The sequence below is a fragment of the Quercus robur genome, chromosome 4 (assembly GCF_932294415.1).
Source record: "Quercus robur chromosome 4, dhQueRobu3.1, whole genome shotgun sequence".
Classification (NCBI taxonomy): Eukaryota; Viridiplantae; Streptophyta; class Magnoliopsida; order Fagales; family Fagaceae; genus Quercus; species Quercus robur.
Window position 1 is genome coordinate 66,274,744 of NC_065537.1, and position 20,723 is coordinate 66,295,466.

Consider the following 20,723-nt stretch of genomic DNA (forward strand, 5'->3'; position numbering starts at 1 on the left):
AATTAATTTATTTTACAATCTATTGTATTTAAATAATAATATATATTTCTTCAATTTTTTATTATTATTTTATCCTTTTCTTTTATCCTTATCTTTCTATCTCTTTACTTTTACTAAATCGTCTCATCTCTCACAGATCAAAACATCTAAAGCTCTCTCTCTCTCTCTCTCTCTCTCTCTCTCTCTCTCTCTCTCTCTCTCTCTCTCTCTCTCTCGCTCTCTCTCTCTCTCTCTCTCTCTCTCTCTGTCTCTCTCTCTCTCTCTCTCTCTCTCTCTCTCTCTCTCTGAGACATCAGTCCATAAGCATTAATCTCCGTCGACCCACAAGCATCGATCTCCACTACCAACACCGATCCACAAGCATCAAAACCTATTCCCCTCAACCCACAAGCACCAATTACCGCCGCTAGCTAGCACCGATCCACAAGTGTATCAAGTTCACAACAGTGCTCTCTCTCTCTCTCTCTCTCGCTCTCTCTCTCTCTCTCTCTCTCTCTCTCTCTCTCTCTCTCTCTCTCTCTGAGACATCAGTCCATAAGCATTAATCTCCGTCGACCCACAAGCATCGATCTCCACTACCAACACCGATCCACAAGCATCAAAACCTATTCCCCTCAACCCACAAGCACCAATTACCGCCGCTAGCTAGCACCGATCCACAAGTGTATCAAGTTCACAACAGTGCTCTCTCTCTCTCTCTCTCTCTCTCTCTCTCTCTCTCTCTCTGTTGGTTTGTCTATGTGGGTGTGTTTGTGTGTATCATAGGAAGCAAAAAATGATGAGAGAGCACAAAAGTTTGAATTGGTTTTGTAGATAGAGAAGTGAGAGAAAAAAAAGAGCGAATTTGTGAAATTAATAAAATATTAGGATGCAAAGCTACAGTAACCGTGTATATTTACACAGTCACTGTAGCAAAAATGTAAATCTATAGTGATTTAGAAGAACTATGGAGTGTTTTTGAAGAAAAATGTATAAAATTGACTACTTTTTATATTGTGCAACAATTGGTGTGATTGCTCTTAGGGCGGTTTGTTGTTGTGTATATGCCTAAGTAGCATACCATGATGCGGTTGCTTGCTTGATAAGGTTCGATTAAAATCCTCAAATAATTTTAAAATAAAATATTAGAATTTTGGATAGTCTAATCAAATTATCGTATCACCAAATTTCACTCATTTGTGTATAAATAAATAAATAAATAAAATTTCAACGCCTACCTTTTTTCTAATTCATTTACGGTTTAATATTTATATTTGTCTCACTCATTTTCTTGATTTTTGCTACGTATATACTAATATTAAATAGCTCATATGGTTTTGTTTCGGGTGTGTAGAAGAAATCATAAATTTTCTAGATGTGGGGGATTTTTTTTTTTAAAAGAACCCAGACCAAATGCTACTGAATCTTTTATTATTGGCATATGGCCTTGCCATTTAATATTTCTATTTTACTTTATTTTATTTGAGGATTTTCTTTTGTCTAAACTTAATACCATTCCTACATCTCATTTTATTTTGCTTTTGTAAGTGATGCAGAAAATGCTGTCCAATTTTGAAAGAAATGTGAAATTTCCACTACTATAACGAAGTTATAAATTATATATGTATATATAATATTTTTTGTAACTTATGTTCTCTTTTATTCCTAGGTATTTCCATACACTCTTATTTATCTTTGGCAAAGAGATGATTTTAATTTCTTACTGTTTTGTCCATCTATAATAATCTCGTGCTAAATATTTGTTGGCCTTCTTTAAACCAGAGGTCAAATTATTGTTTTCAACCTATTAATGCCCTAAGAATATTTTGCTCTCATTCAGTCTTGACACCATGCAAAATATTTCTTACTCTTTGGCCTCATTCAATCTTAACATCATATCATTGGGTTTTTTTAGAAAGATCTGTTATGACTTCAACGATGCTAGTAACATTTGTTCTTTATTCTTGTTTAAATTATTATTTCTCCATTCTACTAGTAATACTAGAAGTTAGACCTAGGTGCAATGGCAAGTGCTCTCCGTCCAAATAATGTGTAGTTGGCGTGGAAGGAGCCTTGTACATTGGATACAACAATTCTGAGTAATACTACTATAAAGGAGAAAGAGAGGAGCCTTCAAAGATTCACAATGTTTTTGTTAGTTCTCAAGTTTTAAAGTTATATGGCTAGATACTTGCTAGTTATCAATTTATAAAGTAATATTATATGCTTGTTTCTTATCTTAGAGTTTGAAGTATTTTATTACATGGAAGTGTGTGAAGTACATGAGGTAATCATCAGGCAAGAAGAAGCGACGAAATACCTTGGCTTTGTTAGTTAGATTATGAATTCTTCTACTGTAAGGCTTGTCTCGATAATTACCTATCATTTTCTCCGTCCATAAAAACCTCATGCTGAATATTTAATTCTCTTTTGGCCTTATTTCAACCAAACATCAGAGTTGGGGAAGTACATTTTGTGATGGAGCAAATTTTCACCCATGGATGCACATTTTAGAAAACGCTACATAAGAAACTCCTATATTAGTTCATATGGCAGGAAGGAAGTGTATCATGACCAATTCCTGAGTAATTCATATTATACGGTGGCACATGAAATTAAGGTGAGCTAGGTAGTTGACCAATATTTCTAGACTTATGTTTTATGGTATGGAATTTAGTTTGCTAATTTTTATGGTTTAGTGTTACAGATTTAGGAGATCAATTACAAAGGTGTGTAGAGAGAGAATGGAATGTTACCACCAGCAGTGGAGGGGATGAGTTGAGAAATGCTTCTTCTTTTTTTCTTTCCCTGTCAATGCTTGCCCAATTTTGGAATGACATTCAAAATGGACAAACTTGAACTAGTAACTAATATTTAAAAAAAGAGGGGGGGGGGGGGGGGGGGGGAGAAGAAGAGGCAATTAATGGAAGTGTATTACAAGCTTTTGTGGTAGTGTCACTGCAAACCCTCACGAGAGTAAACTCGTTCTCCAGGAGTGATCTAGCGGTTCAAAGACTTGTTGCACATGGGAAGTGCAGTCGTGTAGCTTATGAAAGTGGCTTGTATTTTAGTTTTAATTTTTCACTTTTAGTAGACATGGGTGCTTTGTGGATTGCTAGGGACTAGCAAGATTTATGTTTGGGGGGGGGGGGGTTGTGATAACACCTTAAAATGTATATTTGTTATATATTTATGTGGGTGTTATCTCATTCTTACTATACTTAATTTATATAATTAAGCCATGATTTGTATTAGTCCTTATTGTTTATTTTTACATAATTTCTTGAATAAGATGTTATTTATTGCATGTAATTTTCTACTTTTAGGAAATCATGTGAAAAAGATAAGTTTACAGGAGTTTGTGAGAGAATGGAGACCAAACTAGAATTAAAGTGGAGCTAAAGGACCATGCTTAAATGTATAAGGAGGTGAAGCTGGAGTGCTTAAGTCATCTACCATGTTTGGAAGCTTCAAATAAAGAAAGAAATCAAAGAGGTAGAATCTGAGAAGGAAAAATCAGATTTAGCACTGAACAGTATTTTAGGCGTATCTCTCTCCTCAAAAGTCCAATTGACACAAGGATAGATGATTTGGAACCATGACTTAAATATCTACAACTTTTCAGTTTTGAGTTTTTCAAAATTGACAAGTTTTGAAGGCCGAAATTAACTCACAAGTTACTGTTGTAAATCTGGATGGAAATTAAAATAGTAAACGTTTTATTTTCTTTGGACACTTTTGACATTAGGATTTTGAAGGGAGGCTGTGTAGAACGACTTTTGGGCAGAGAAAAACTTGTATTTTCCTTTCTCTAATGGAAGCCTAAACTCTTTGCTAGGCCTAGGGGTTATGTTTTTTTTATAAGATATGAATATTCAATGTGATTTTTTTTAGGATTTTATCAACAACATATTTGATTGTTCAATTAGATTTCTTTTGATATATTAGTTCTTCCGTGCTTTCAATAAGTTCAATAATGTTTTTCTTATTATTTAGATGAATTTCTAATAGTTTCAAATAGAAATCAAGTTTTAAAGTGAATGAGTTTTTCTGAAAACTTTTCTATCTGCATTATTAATCTAGGTTATCATGTGCTCTTGAATTGTCTCAGTTCAACCGAATCATAAGTATTTAATTGTATAAGAACAATCAATTATGAAATATATAATTTCTTAGGTCACAAAGAATATCATATCGATAGAGGGAAACACCCCGATGCCTTGGTATTTACATTATTAATTTAAATAAGTTTTTATTATTATTCTTGTTAACAATCACCAAGCAAAAATACTTTTTTTTTTCACCCAAATTGTTGTTTAATTATGTTGTCTTTGAATTTACCCTGCTCCTTGTGATTCGACCTTGGTACTCCGAGAATTATATTACTACGATCTCTTGCACTTAGGAGTGAGCAAGCACTTGGATTTCTACTATGCTTTTTTTTTTTTTTTTTTTTGGTAGTCCTCTTTTTTGGTTTTCCTTGGTTCTTAATCCTTTTTTTTTTTCTAAGGGAACCATGGTTCTTAATGTGTCACATATTAATTTATATGATCTTATGGATTATGTATTGTTGTCTTTTGATATCAAATACTTATAAACATATGGGTCTTATGCATACAATTTTTTTGGGGGTTTTTATTCCATAAATAATTGAAGGGGTTATCTCTAATATTGATTGCAGTTCTAATAACACCCCTAAACATTATATTTGGGCATTAACCCCAAAGGAAGCTAAAATATTTATTTTAAAAGAGGAAAAAAAATTCATAGATGAAATGTGTCTCTCATGATTCGATATCAAATTTATTACTAAGGTTTTGAATTCATCTCTTCCATTATTGTAACTATTAAATTATTATTAAAAAAAATCTAAGGGTGTAGAACCATTTTCCAATGTTTTAGTTTTGAATGTGTCTAAAAACAACTAGAAAATTTATCCAGTAAAGGTAGAAGATTGAGCACACCTATAATGTAGAACCATTCAGTTTGACTTACGTTCTACACAACCCATCTTGTAGAACGTAAGTCAAACTGCCAAATTAAGCCCGTAACGTATAATGACTCTCTCTCTCTCTAAAACTACTTGTTCAAATTTTAATCTTGGAGACTAAGCTAAGGCCAAACTGCCAAAACCCATAACGTATAATGACTCTCTCTCTCTCTCTCATTATACGTTATGGGCTTTGGCAGTTCGGCCATTGCGTAGACCAATTAAAATTTGAACAAGTAGTTTCAAAGAATATATTTCTGTTGTTGGGAGATTACGACTCTTACAAAGTTGCACATCATTTTGGGAAGGTCGAAACTCATACTGTGCTGAAGTTCTTTCAATAAAATTTAATACTATTTGCTCGTTTGAGTTACTTGAGAATTGAGATGTAACTATTAACTAAGGAGGTGTCTGCTGACTTCCCTGCTATGTTCTTTTCCAGGTAAATATGCATTGGTAGGGTAGTGTGTTAATGGGATTTGAACTCCTCTCCCAGTACACCTTCATTGTATTATTGACTCGATCGTTCTGACGACTTTATCTAAGTCTCAGCATCATGGCCTCTAGAAGTTCTGACGGTATGGTTAACTGTTGCATCAATACAAACGTAAGAACACCGGTATATAATTTGAACGGGTTAAGCATATAAAATTCCATACATTAAATAAGATTCCAACATGGAATTTGAAGGGAATTAACACGAAATTCCCATCCTGTGAAAAATAAAAATAGAGAAAACACACATCAAAAAAAAAAAAAAAAAAAATCATTTGCGTGGTTCGGCAACCACGCAACATTATTTCGGATCGGATCGGATCGTCATCCGGATCAAACATAATTAGGCTCCACAAAGCCTAACAAAATTTTCTAATGCATATAAAATTCCAGCATCTTCTAAAATTAAGGGTTAAGCATGTGTTTAGTGCATCAATACATTAAATAAGATTTTGAAACGTGTTCAAATCCCAAATTCCACGGTGTATGGACATAAGCCGTGTCCTAAAATAAATAAATAAATAAAATCTAGCATCTATTGTTGGGAAAAATTCTATATAAGTGAAAATAAATTTTAGCAAGCATAACCATACAAGAACACAAAAATTTATGTGGAAACCATTTCTCTTTGAAGGGAAAAATCATGGGATAAACTCCGAATAATTTCACTATATTAAATTAAGATTAGAACACTTTAAAGATACAACTTGAGTAAAAAAACTCTCATTTTTTCTTTACACTCACTACTCTCTTTCTCACTATGTATCTCTCACAATTTTCTCTTGCTCTTCTCTTTTGCTTGCTCTTACTAACGCAATTCTTTGAGACTGCACTATCGTCAGACTCACTCGCTGGTACTTCTCTTCTTCTTGCTCACTGGCCGAATGGTGTACTTTATATTTCTTCATCCTTTTCTTCTTTTCTTCCTTCAAAGTGTCTCATAAGTTTAACATCACGTCTTCATTTACGTGGCTTGACTTTTATACATCAAGTTTAACATCACATCTTCATTTATTGGCTTGACTTTTATACATCATCATAAATGTAGCTGGACTTTTGTACATCATTATAGAGAAAAAGATAAATGCCTCTCTTTTGGTCAAGCTACTCCAGCAAAACCCATTTCACTTTGCTGACTTCTCAGCACTTGTCCAACAAGCTCATTTAATGAGCTAAGCAAAAGGGTGGGCTGGACATGTCGGTGTCGGCACCCAACATCTATATATAGGAAGTTGTTTTGTACAGAAACACATACAGTAAACTTTTCTTCTCAGAAAATATTGGGTGCTATATGGGTTTCCGATTCCACAAGATGCTTTTGCAAGTCACATGGGTTGGCGTGTTATTATCAGTGACTACTTCAGCCTCAGCTGTACTATCATATCCATCAGCCCTACCAAATTGTCAGAACAGTTGTGGAGGTGTAGAAATTCCATATCCTTTTGGAATGAATCAAGGATGTTACCTAGATGAAAGTTTTTCCATCACTTGTGATAACTTGACAAGCCAACCTATGTATGGAGATGTCATTGTTAAAAACATTTCCATCGAAGACCACAATATAGAGATCTCGGCCTATACAGCCAGGGACTGTCCCCATGGCCACCAAACTAATGCGCCTATGAATAATTCCGATAGCCCCAATGGTCCCACCCTCTGGACCCTTTATTTCACAATTTCTGACACTCAAAACGTGTTCATGGCCATCGGGTGTGACACTTACGCATACCTTAATGGTTTTAAGAACAGTGAATCTTTCTCCCTCGGCTGCATGTCGGTATGTGTAAGCGCTAGTAATGCGGTTAATGGCTCTTGCTCTGGGATCGGCTGTTGCCAGACGGAAATTCCTAAAGGAATGAAAAATATTAGTTTGAAAGCACATAGTTTTAATAATTATTTAGAAGTACAGAGTTTTAATCCATGCAGATATGCCTTTATTGTGCAAAAAGACAAGTTCAATTTCTCAGTTGATTCCCTTCGAAATCTTCCTAAGAAGATGCCAATGGTTCTTGATTGGGCCGTCGGAAATGAAACATGGGCGGTCGGAAATGAAACATGTGCAGTGAACACAAAGAATTATTCATGCGGAGGGAATAGCACTTGTAAGGGTTCCGAAAATGGAGGATACTTTTGTCTCTGCATAAATGGTTACCGCGGGAACCCATACCTCAAAGACGGTTGCCAAGGTATTCTTCTTGTACGATTTTTGATATGGTCAACTATAAGTAGTATATAATAACTTTTACTAACCATGTCAGAATTGTTATACAAAAATTGTGTTCACGTACTTTCTTATAACCCGTGCTTGTATTTATATTTCCTCAAATTAAGTTACTTAAAGATGGGCTTTATTTCCACCACAGATACTGACGAATGCAAAGAGGGCAATAACAACTGTACGGGCAAAAACACTGATTGTGTTAATGAACCAGGAAGATATTATTGTGTGTGCAGCATGGGGTACCATTTTGATGACAGAGGGGCATGTGTCCATCCATCATCCAATCTAGCAATTAAGCTCACCATTGGTAAGTATATTTAGGATGGGTTTGGCATTAGAGTTTTATTTAGCTTATTTTACTACTCAGTTTATTTTTGCTATTATTCATGAGTTTCAATACACTTTTTGATACTATTCATGGGTCACATTATACCATTTCAACTACCTTTTACCTTTATCTACAATACTTTCAGTAAGAAGTTTTCAATTTCATCTAAATAAATTGTTCTCAAACGGAGCCTTAATTACGGGAAATCCTTGTTGCGTATAAACTATTTTACACAATTTTATATAGAGTAAAAAAAATTAAAATTGTGACTTTAAGTCAAGGTTTTCAGTATTTTTGATTGTGTAAAACAGTTTGTATGTATTAAATACAACCCTTTAATCACTAATATATATTGTAGTACATTCTTGAACAACTATTATTGAATTTGCAGTTGATTTTCAATTACGACTGCACCATATATATATATATATATATATATTGTAGGGACACGATTTTCGTTAACCCGGTCCTGGACGATCAGGCCCTGGCTCAAGAAGTCTCACACAATGAAGTTTGTAGAGTATGGGCTGAAGAACTTGGTTCCAGTTGGCTCACACGGTTTGTTGCATGTCCTCTGTGGATGTAGAAACGTGAATCCAGAAAATGGGTGTCCAAAATGGAAGTTTTATTCATGGACCTACTTTCATAAAAAGACTTCTTCTTTCTCTCTCTTTTTCCTCTCTCCTCCCTCTTTTTCCATCCCCCTTTCTGGGGGACTCTTACATATAATATAGGCCCTTTCCTATCATCTGGGCCCTACACTTGTTGATCATCCAAACATCCACTTGAGCATCTGTCCCATCAGACGCCCTTACCAGTTCTTTGTGAGTTACAGTGACCAAGGTAACATTGTTCAGGGGTCTTCTCCTCATTAATGCGGCCAGGAGAGTAGTTGTGGTGCATTTAATGTGGTGGTGACAGCCTTTGCTGTGATATTTTGAGCCTTTTTTCTTTTTATGCGTTTGGAGTGAGGGCTACAGTAACGGGGATGCATCATTGATCTGGTCTTTGGGATGTCCGAGGAGGAATTACTCCTCGGACGTATTTTCTTTGCCCAGTTGGCTTGGGCAGGGATTTACGGGCCGCGCGTCTCTTCAGACAGGATCGTCCTCGGACGGGCCCAAGGCCCAGCCAACTTGTTATTCTGGGCCGGTCCCCACAATAGCCCCTCAAAACTCAGGTTTTGATCTCCCTCCGAGGAGAAAAGCGAGGTTTTGACATTTATGAAGGATGGAACGGATGACCTCTTGGTCCGCGCGCGTGGGCAGTTACTTTTGACGCGCCACAAGTTATGAGGTGCGGCCATTTACTTCAGACAGCTTTATGTCTCCTTCATCCAACGGCGAGATGTGGATCAAGCGGCCAGCATTGCTCCTTGAATTCGTGAGCGGGAAGGGTTTTTTCTCTCTCCCTCTTGCTATATAAAGCGCCTGAGAGGCTCCTTTTTTCTTTTTTATCCGCACATCAGAACAGAGAGCTCTAGAGAACTCCAGCGCCCAGAAATCCTTGAGCACCTCCTTCCTTCAAATCTCCATAATCGTTTTTGTGAAGCGCCCTCCATAGAAGAGATTTCCGATCACCTCACCGGTCATTTGAGAAGATATCTGTAAGTTCCGTTCGCTTCGTCGCTTCGATTTCCTCCTCGGATTTTGTTTTTCTCCTCGGTCTTTATTTCCATTCTTTCAGTTCAGCTTAGATGGGTAGATTCAAAAAACTAGTAGACACTCCGGCTGCCATGGAGGCTTTTAGGGCAAAATACCATATCCCGCCGGGGGTGGTTCTGCGGTACTGTCCCCCAGAAGAAGTACTGTTAGATAGAGGAGTGGGTGAAGTAGTCATTCCCATGATTGCCTTTATTCAAGGGGGAATGACGCTCCCCATGCGTAGGATTACACGGGACTACTTGTTCCACCATAGGTTGACGCCACACCAGTGCGCTCCAAACATGTTCAGGGTATTAGGCTGCATAGACATCTTGAATGAGCGAATGGGTCTGGGTCTAACTTGGCATGACGTGGTATGCATGTACGAGTGCCACTACGTCGAGAATGAAGGGTATTACCTTAAATCTCAATCTGAGATGGTTAGGCTGATCTCCTGTCTCCCCATATCCAATAAGACTATGAAGGATGATTTCCTCATTGCCTCAAGAGAATGGAGTGATGGTCTTCATTGTCCTACTCAGGCAGGAACCCCAGGTGCGGCGCCTTTAGGCCCAATCCTTTAGGGGAGGGGCTTAGCTCCTCGGACTTACTCTCTTTTCCACTTATTATAAATCTTTTATTTTAATTCTAATTTTCTTCTCGGCTGTATTGCAGATAAAGTTTTGGTTGCTCCCAAGCTAAGCCACGTGAACGTTCCGACCCTAAATTATCTATTAAGGTCAGAAATCTACGTCCATGAGGACGGGCAGCTGCGTGCGTGTCATTTGGTTTTGGGCTATCAACCACTAACCCGTGCTTTCCAACTCGTTGGCCACGCCATTAGAGCTGGTAGCCCTCGGTTAGCTAGGATTAACGTGTCTAAGCCTGGGTGTTTGGCCTGAGTAGATCTTAAACCAGTCGTGCTACCTGGAGTTCGGAATCCTCCACCGGTCGTGCAACTGCCTCCAGAAGATTTTGAAGTCGTCGCGCCAGCTGAGGAAGAGGCCAAATCATCTCGTCTTTCCCTTGAGGAGGAAATAGACGAGTTTTATTTTGAGGAGGAGGTTAACAAAGCCCCCGTAGTTGAGCTCTCGAACCCTGAAGGAGAGCAGGATCGCAACTCAGTGGCTGGCGGTCCAATCATTATAACTTGCTCGGACGATTCTTCAGACGAGGAGGCAAGCGATATGGCTGGTAAGGGAAAGTCTTTGCGAGAACTGATGTCCAGCCGAGGAAAGGTTCAGTCCTCAAAGGTGCCTGCCAAGGCACAAACCTAGGACCCTCCTCCAATCGCCCCTTAGGTTCCTTCTGACCCTGGCCTCAAGGTTAACCTTGACCTAAAAAAGAAGAGGCCGGCTGACATCCCTGAGGAGGGTGAAGTGGCCCCCCGCCTGGCCAAGCAGCAAAAGGCCACTCGGGGACAGAGGAGTAAGAGGGCTAACTCCACGAAGAGCCGGGATGAGGAGAATCGGGCTGAGGTGCACGTTAATCCACGTGCATGGAGTCCAAGATGGAGCTAGACGGGGTTGCTATCCCCTATACTGCCTCTGTTCGTGAGTACAACAGGGGCAGAGTGGGCTACATAGCTGAGGCCCTGGAGCAGCTAGTGCTCCTTCCTCGGGATATGGAGGCTTACAGGCGGTTCTCCCAGCCCGAGCTTTTTCTGTCCCTTAAGAGGGACCTTGCGATGGTAAGTCATTCTTGCACCCTTTTGTTAAGCCATCAATATTGTTGCATTCTGTCCTAACTCTGGTTTTGTTTTGTTGGCAGATCACCCAACAGATGTTTGTGGCTGAGGAGTTCACACTCCTGGAAATGTGCGTCAGATTGAAGGACTCAAAACTCGACTGTAGGCGTTTGACTTGTCCTAGACACTCTTGCATCCAAACGTCTCTAGCTTCCAGCTCACCCATCACTTGGCCGACGATCAATTTAGAGTCCGAGAATGCCTCTATTACTCTTCCGCCCAATCTTTGGACCATCGTCATCCCTTGAAGTAGGGCTTCGTACTCGGCCTCGTTGTTAGTAGCCGAGAACCCGAGTCTCAGTGATTTTTCAATGGCAGCACCGTCCGGCGATATTAAAACTATCGCAACTCCAGATCCTCTTTGGTTGGCCGCGCCATCCATGTAGACCTTCCAATGCAAGGTCCCCCCTGCTGAAATTGTACCAACCGATTTTCCATCCATGTCTTTCTTCTCGGTTATTGTTTCTATAGAGGGTTCAGCAAACTCCGCGACCAAGTCTACGAGGACCTGACCTTTGATGGAGGATCTGGGCATATATTTGATATCAAAGGCCCCTAAAAGCGCACTCCACATGGCGATCCTTCCTGTGTAGTCAGCGCTTCGAAGCACCGCTCGAAGGGGGAGTTGAGTTAGAACGATGACCGTATGCGCCTGAAAGTAGTGAGGGAGCTTTCGTGTGGCGTGTACTATCACCAGAATTGCTTTTTCCAAGGGTAGATATCGCACCTCAGCCTTATGTAATGATTTGCTCACATAGTAAACTGGCCGCTGCATCCCATTATCATCCCGTATCAGTACCAGGCTGATAGCATGGGGGGCTACAGCGACGTATGCGAACAGTACCTCGTCGGCCTCAGGGCTGGACATGATGGGTGGTCGTGATAGGTATTCCTTAAGTTGCTGGAAGGCCCGAACACAGTCCTCCGACCATTCAAACCCTTTCCACTTGTTTATCAAGAGGTAAAAAGGTCGACATCGATCCGCTGATTGCGATATGAACCGGTTTAATGCTGCGATCATGCCAGTGAGCTTCTGCACTTCCTTCAGATTCCGAGGAGCCTGTAGGCTGTTAATTGCTTTGATTTGATCGGGACTTACTTCTATTCCCCTGTGGGTCACCATATACCCTAAGAATTTCCCAGACCCGACCCCAAATGAACATTTGGATGCATTCAGCCGTAACCTGTGCTCCCTTAAGATAGCGAAGATTATTTCAAGATCTTTCACGTGCTCGGACACCTTTTAACTCTTCACAACCGTATCGTCTATGTAAACCTCAATGATCTTGCCCAGCTGTGGCTCGAACATCCAGGTCATCATCCTTTGGTAGGTTGACCCTGCGTTCTTTAGTCCAAACGGCATCACCTTATAGTGATAATTTCCGATGGGCGTCATGAAAGCCGTCTTCTCCTGGTCTTCTAACGCAAGGGGTATCTGATGATAGCCTTGGAAGGCGTCCAGGAAACTCATTCGAGGGTGACCCACGGTTGCGTCCACCAATCGGTCGATTCGTGGTAAGGGAAATGGGTCCTTTGGACACGCCTTGTTTAGGTCTGTGAAGTCCACGCAGACTCTCCACTTCCCTGTTTTCTTCCTTACCACCACCGTGTTTGCCAACCATTCGAGGTAAAAGACCTCCTTAATAGCCCCTGCTTTTTTCAGTTTTGCCACTTCGTCTCTTACGGCACTGGCATGTTCCCTTAAGGGGCGTTTGGGTGGTTGCTTCTTCGGAGTAGAAGACGGGTTAACGTTTAAGTGATGACAAATAAGGCTAGGATCAACTCCCGGGGCGTCGTAGGCGTCCCATGCGAACACATCGACATTTCTTCTGAGAAATCTGACCAGTTCCTCTTTTTCTTGAGAAGGCAACTCGGAGCCAACCTGGAAAAATTTCTCCGGATCGTTGTTGACAGCGAATTTATCTAAACTTTCACACCTTATCTCCTCGGCTAGCCCATCGTCCTGCCCTGCCGAGGCGGCTGGTTGCTATAAGCTCTCAGGGGCCGAGGACTCGGCATGGGACCGATGTATGATGGCGGCCACCATACACTGTCTGGCCATGGCCTGATCTCCACGAATCTCCTCTACTTGTACTTTGGATGGGTATTTTACTTTTTGTTGAAGTGTGGAGGATACGGCTTCCAGGGCGTGGATCCATGGCCTGGCAACTATTGCGGTGTAGGGTGAGTAAGCGTCGACCACAATAAAATTTACCTCAACGACCTCCGATCCAGTCTGTATGGGTAGTCTGATCTGCCCCTTTGGCGCAACAGTCTTCCCTTCAAAGCTGATAAGGGGGGAGTCATAAGCTGTCAAATCCTCCGGCTTCAGGTTCAGCCCCTTGTATAGGTCAGGGTACATTATCTCTACCGCACTTCCTGAGTCTACTAACACACTTTTCACATCGAAGCCTCCAATTCTTAACGTAACCACTAGTGCATCGTCGTGAGGTTGGATAGTTCCTCTCTTATCCTCGTCCGAAAATCCTAGTATCAAGGAGCTTCCCTTTTTTGACCTTTTGGGTTCCTTTTGCCTGTCCTCGGAGGGGAGCCGATCAATAGCCAGTACCTTGGAGAGAAGTGGCCCAGCTCTTCCTGGTGCGGCGAGGATGACATGTATTGTTTCGGTGGGGGGTCTCAATGACACATCCTTTCGAGGCTCTTGCATTGCTTGACCGGGATGGCCGCTCGATGGGTGCAGAAGATGGCGTAGCTTCCCTTCTCGGACCAACTGATCTAGGTGATTCCATAGATTCCTGCAATCCTCGGTGGTATGCCCATGGTCCTGATGATAGTGGCAGTACAGGTTTTGGTTACGTTTGGAAGGGTCTCCAGCCATCTTTCCTGGCCATCTGAAATAGGGTTCGTTCCTTACTTTCTCCAGCACCTGTTGTACTGGCTCCCTGAACATGGCATTCACCACTTGCATATTACTCTGTCCAGCCTGTCTCGAAAAATCTCTCCTTGGCTGGTTATGGTTATACCGTTCCGGCCTAAAATCATTTGCTTTGGGGGGAATGGCCTTCTCCTTTCCCCTTCCTTGCAGCTGATCTTCCTCCACCCTTTTGTACTTGTCGATCCTATCCATCAACTGATGAACGTTGGCAACTGGTTTACCAGTGAGGGACTTCCTTAAGCCATGCTCGGTGGGGAGACCGCTTTTGAACGTGCTGATAGCAACATCATCATGGTTGTCATCTAACTCGTTATACACCTCCCAATATCTATCCGAATATGCTTTCAAGGTCTCTCCATCATGCATGGATAAGGACAGTAGCGAGCTGAGGGGTCGAGAGACTCTGGTGTTTGTAATGAAGCGGGAGCAGAAAGCCTGAGTGAGCTACTTGTATGAGCCTATGGAATTTGTCTTCAGACTGTTGAACCACCTCATCTCCATTGGTCCCAAACTGGATGGGAAGACTTTGCACATCAGGGCTTCATTTTGTGAGTAGATAGCCATTTTTTGGTTAAACTGACTCACGTGCTCTACCGGGTCTGCTTGGCCGTTATAGATGGCGAACGTTGGTTGGTTGAAGCATCGAGGCAGCTTAGCCCCTTCGATTCTATACGTGAAGGGTGACCTTGAAATCTGGTCTAGCGCCCTCTTCATAGCATCGTTTCCCGAACCCTTGCTGGATGGGCTCTCATATTTCCGTACAGGGTGTGGTTCCCTTTCGTAAGAAAAGGTTTCACTTGGGGGGGTCCTTGACCTCCGCCGGTAACTCGCATCCTCCTTGTTAGAGGATTCATCTGAGTTAGAGGGAGATTGTTTTCGCTGCACACGTCGTAACTTCCTTTTCAGGTCATCTATCTCTCGTTGCATGGCCTGATGACTTTCTCGCCTCTGGGATACGTGACTACCTGTCTGAGTGTGACTCTGGCTCGTCTGGATAGTATGTACACTTCCCTCTGCCGCCTGGGTTGGCAGGGTTATTTTGCCTCTAGGGCTCAATGGGTTGTGTTTGTTGGGAGTTAGCCTGGTGGAGATTCTCCTGGTGTGGACCTGGTTCTGCCATGCTCGACCATTGTGTTAGCTGATACCCTAGTTCTTCCCACAGACGGCGCCAATTGTAGGGACACGATTTTCGTTAACCCGGTCCTGGACGATCAGGCCTTGGCTCAAGAAGTCCCACACAATGAAGTTTGTAGAGTATGGGCTGAAGAACTTGGTTCCAGTTGGCTCACACGGTTCGTTGCATGTCCTCTGTGGATGTAGAAACGTGAATCCAGAAAATGGGTGTCCAAAATGGAAGTTTTATTCATGGACCTACTTTCATACAAAGACTTCTTCTTTCTCTCTCTTTTTCCTCTCTCCTCCCTCTTTTTCCGTCCCCCTTTCTGGGGGACTCTTACATATAATATAGGCCCTTTCCTATCATCTGGGCCCTACACTTGTTGATCATCCAAACATCCACTTGAGCATCTGTCCCATCAGACGCCCTTACCAGTTTTTTGTGAGTTGCAGTGACCAAGGTAACACTGTTCAGGGGTCTTCTCCTCATTAATGCGGCCAGGAGAGTAGTTGTGGTGTATTTAATGTGGTGGTGATAGCCTTTGCTGGGATATTTTGAGCCTTCTTTCTTTTTATGCGTTTGGAGTAAGGGCTACAGTAACGGGGATGTATCATTGATCTAGTCTTTGGGATGTCCGAGGAGGAATTACTCCTCGGACATATTTTCTTTGCCTAGTTGGCTTGGGTAGGGATTTACGGGCCGCGCGTCTCTTCGGACATGATCGTCCTCGGACGGGCCCAAGGCCCAGCCAACTTGTTATTTTGGGCCGGTCCCCACATATATATATATATATATGAGTAATTAATTTTTTATTTAGTACTTCAAGAGTACATCTCTATGATATTTTCTTCTCTCACATAATAGTGAACTTTATTAATTAAATTTTAGTGAGAGCCATCATTTATGCAAGAGGAGGAAGTAGTATGAGTATTTAGCTGTACTTTTGATAGTATTATATGATTTCCTTATAGCATTTTATTGTGAATTTTGTTTTTTACTTAAGAATATTCACACAATAAAAGTCTTGTGACATAAATTTTTTTTCATAACTTTTCTTATAATGTTTGACATTGAATGTTATGATTGGTGGATTGTAAAAAAAGTGTTACATTGAATTTATCTAAAAGCAATGTTTCAATTATAACTTCTTAACATCTTATGACAAGGTTATCAAAAAATTTGAGTCTCTAGTATCACTTACATTATAGATTTATGTCATAACACCCAATATTATTGAAATTATATCTATAGGGTTTAACCTTTTTGCGTTTAGAGATGTCTTTTTATATCATATAAATTCTTTAATTAGAATATCCTTAATGTGCTATTTTTCTAACAAAAAAAAAATTCCATATGATTAAAACACTTTTTTTTTTCCTATACTATAATTATTTGTAGTTATATCTCAAATGGTTGAAACAATCAAATTAGGGGGGGGGGGGGGGGGAACCTCAAATGGTTGAGGTAAGTGCCATTACCTCCTCTCAACCAAAAAAAAAAAAAAAAAAAGGTGAAACTACATAAAAAAAATCTTAGATTTGTTTTTTGACTCTGGGACCATAGAGTGATTTTCAACGGTTGATTGCCAAATAATAATAACAATAATAGTAATAAAGAATGATGGTTGTCAGGAAAAATGAAAGGTAATTTGAACTGTAAATTTTTTTTGTTTAAACTGGTTTACATATAACTTCCACATAATATTGATATTTCTTTCTTCAACTCATTGTTGGATTGAGATTTATCAATTCAATTAGTTGGTATTATCGGGAAAAAAAGAAAAGTGGATTATTCAATGTGGTTGGGAATATTTTAAATTCACTGCCCTTGTGTTCACAACAAAATTAAATGAACAGTCTTAAACTTTTAATATCTGACTTAACTCAATTTGTTTACCAACCTAATTTTCATTCTATATTTATAGAATTAATGTATTCCATTACTGTTTGTATCTTTTTTATTTACTTTTGTTTATCATCAAATAAAAAGATTAAATTGAAATACTGTAATTATGATATATCTAACTGAAGTCTTGCCAATCTGGAAATATCTACATGGAATGAGAGAATGGAAAAAGAGAGTGAAATAGTCTCTCTCTCTCTCCTTTTGAAGAAAGCTAATACTCTCATTTTTTTTTTTTTTTTTTTGGAATGGCAATATTCTCAAAATTGATCAATTATATTGTCGAATTTTATTATATTTTATCTTTACTTTTCCTCGCGTCCTCGGTACCCTAGCTACAATTTTTTCATTGTTACTAACCTCTCTTGTTCTCTTCTTTATCATTTTAACTTCCAAATATAATATACATTTAAATTGACTTGATTCCCAATCTTTCGAAAAAAAAAAAAAAAAAAACTATACAACGTCACTTTGTGTATATATATGGAGTATTACATTTGTTCGACCAAAGAAATATAATGGATAAATTTTTGTACTTTCTTTAGAATAAAAAAATGTCAACTTTTGTAGTTGAATAGTGTAAATATATTCATTAACATCAATAAAATTATTATGAATTTAAATCTTACGCTCTTGCCTGCATCATCTCCTAACCAAAAAAATGTAAAAAAAAAATTTCATAGTGATCCGTATACTTTTTTGCCTATAGGGTTTAAGGTATAAACTATGAAGTCCATTAATAATATTTTATTTCTTTCAAATATAGGTATTGGCATATGCATTATAGCTATGCTTGTCTGTAGCTCTTGGCTGTACTTGATAATAAATCAAAGAAAGCTAACGAAGCTTAAGCAAAGGTTCTTTCAGCAGAATGGTGGTTTAATATTACAACAACAACTCTCTGGACAAGATAATTCATCTAACATGGTAAAAATATTTACAACAAAAGAGTTGGAGAAGGCTACCAACAATTATCATGAAAATTTAATCATTGGTCAAGGAGGGTTTGGTACAGTTTATAAAGGATTTTTAGAAGATGATAAAATTGTTGCCATTAAGAAGTCAAAAAGAGTAGATGAAAGCCAAATTGAGAAATTCATTAATGAAGTGGTTGTACTTTCTCAAATTAACCACACAAATGTAGTTAAACTATTGGGTTGTTGTTTGGAGACACAAGTTCCTTTGCTAGTTTATGAATTTGTACCTAATGGTACTCTCTTTGAGTACATACATCATGCAAGCAAGGTTTCTTTTGTACCATGGGAAACTCGTCTTAGGATAGCTATAGAATCAGCAGAAGCACTTTCGTATTTGCACCCTGCAGCTTCTCCATCTATAATCCATAGAGATGTCAAGTCTTCAAACATATTACTAGATGATAAACACACAGCAAAGGTATCAGATTTTGGAGCGTCAAAATTAGTTCCACTTGACCAAACACAAGCCATAGCTACAATGGTGCAAGGAACTTTCGGGTATTTAGATCTTGAATACTTGCTCACAAGCCAATTGACAGAGAAAAGTGATGTGTATAGCTTTGGAGTGGTTCTTGTGGAGTTATTAACAGGGAAAAAGGCAATTTCTTTTGATAGACCTGAGGAGGAGAGAAACCTTGCTCTGTATTTTCTTTCCTCTTTGGAAGAAAATAGATTGTTTGAAGTTCTTGAGAAGAATATAGCAAATGAAGAAAATGCAGAGCAACTGAAAGAAGTTTCGACTCTTGCAACGAGGTGCTTAAGATTGAAAGGGGAGGATAGACCTAATATGAAGGAAGTAGCAATGGAACTTCAAGGTTTAAGAAAGATGGAAAAGCATTCGTGAGACAATGTTGGTTCCAACTTGGAAGAGACAATACTTACTTTGTGAGCCATCTGATTCTCATGAATTTGATGTTAGTAATAAAATAACTATTGACTATGATAGTGCGAAACATCATGTAACATTTGTCATCAATAATGGGGGACAATCAAAGCTTGGTAACATAACTTTACCAAATGCTATATGCTAGTTTGTATAATTTCTTGCCTTTCAATTTATTTCCTTTCCTTGTAATTTTTTAGGAGTTTTCTCCTAAATGCAAGTGTAGGGATTAATAATGAACTGGAAACTTTAAAATTGTAATTTTATTATAATGCCTTTTTATTCTTATCTTACTTTATCTGTAAACACTTCACATAAATCTCTTACCGATTTCTTTATATTTGTGTTTTCGTATTAACATAAATATACATAATTCATACTTAAAAACAAAACTTAAACATGATATATATATATATATATATATAATCTTCCCTTACACAAGAAAATTTCAAAATAAAATTTTTAATTTATAAAATAACACACACACACATACATACATCTATATATATATATATATATATATATATAATTTAGAGTACAAATATAGTTTCTAAGATATCGTATATTAAGGTCTCTAATTAAATTAAAATAAATAGTTGCATTAAATTTAATTGTCGTTGTAAAATATATCATTAATTGTGTTTTATTTGTCACGAATCATGTATTTGAATTTGATTGGGATAATCTAATACATGCATTGTATCTAAGAAACTATAACTAAATTTTAGTCATTGAAAATATGATTTGTTTTTTCTTTTTCTGGGGTCCTATAATACTAGAACTTGCTTTTATGTCCTCCCTACGTACCATATACCCTACAAAAACATTCATTTGAGGGAGAGAGAGATGTTTAATCACCATTTGATGGGGACTATAACCTAGTCTCTCCGAAGATTGTGGAGAGTAATAAAAAAGTACTTCAACAGCATCAATATTTATTTTTAGAATAAGATTTTTTAATTATTATTCATAAAATAGTTGGAAAAAATTTATTGATAATATTAAAACTCACTATAACGTTTGCACTTTACGCACAAGTCTTGGAGGAGATTAGATATATCCAGATTTGGTCATCAGTACAACAATCACATGCATACTTGTAGTGCTGAGTATAGTGTCGTTCGGTTCCGATGATCCTATCTTCGGTTCCGATCTCCCATTTCTTTAAGCCCAACAAACCATTTCATGCATTGATAAATCTTCTCCGGGGAGATGTTTGTACGTAGGACATGGCTTTCTTCTCCTTCAAGATATCTAATACCCCTAACTTCAGATGCTATGTATACTGTGAACGGTGCACAACTGCACATCGTTTTAATATAGAATTTTTTATTATAATTGATTGGATTTTTATAGGTAGTCGAGTCGTCTCTAATTTACAAAATATTTTTTTATTCATTTTTATTACTTCTAAATATAAATGAGATATTTTTAAAACCTCTTTAACTAGTACACTGATACCAATTAATGAATATATATATATAGTTTGTAGGGAGGTGGCAAGAAGAGCAAATTGCCCCGACCCCACATTATTTTTATTTTTCA

At 38.7% G+C, this 20,723-nt stretch overlaps 1 pseudogene; it reads left to right on the plus strand.

The window, feature by feature from the left end:
- The first annotated feature begins 6,735 nt into the window (after nt 1-6,735).
- Nucleotides 6,736-19,439, plus strand: LOC126722422 (wall-associated receptor kinase 2-like; annotated as a pseudogene).
- Nucleotides 19,440-20,723: the final 1,284 nt, after the last annotated feature.